The sequence below is a fragment of the Oryzias melastigma genome, linkage group LG12 (genome assembly GCF_002922805.2).
Source record: "Oryzias melastigma strain HK-1 linkage group LG12, ASM292280v2, whole genome shotgun sequence".
In the NCBI taxonomy this organism is placed as follows: domain Eukaryota; kingdom Metazoa; phylum Chordata; class Actinopteri; order Beloniformes; family Adrianichthyidae; genus Oryzias; species Oryzias melastigma.
In genome coordinates, this window is record NC_050523.1 from 8,194,379 (window position 1) to 8,194,717 (window position 339).

At 29.2% G+C, this 339-nt stretch overlaps 1 protein-coding gene across 2 annotated transcripts in view; it reads right to left on the minus strand.

Annotated features, from left to right (window-relative positions):
• Positions 1 to 339, minus strand: part of ntrk2b (neurotrophic tyrosine kinase, receptor, type 2b) — a 25,442-nt gene that overhangs the window by 2,891 nt on the left and 22,212 nt on the right. The window lies entirely within an intron of this gene.

Sequence of the window (339 nt, forward strand, 5' to 3'; positions counted from 1 at the left end):
CCTACTTTTTTGTAACATCTTGTCACAAAACTAATTGGCCTAAAAATAGAGTTTTTCTTAAATTAAAGACAAAGATTTAGGGATATATTAAATGTTTTGAACTATAATTTTATTATGACAGATGCTTTGAGAAACAGAAAAAGTTCCAAAAGCTTAAATTGGTTTCTATAGATTAAAGTCAGATAAATATTGAACCAAAAGACACAAAAACCAGCATAAACAAGAGGTGTGGACGAAGTGGAAGTAATAACTTGAATTGTTGATTTTAAGCACTATAAGAGACTTTTAACAGTTTTGGATTTGGTTGTTTTGGCGATTTTTAACCTGCTTAGATGGTTC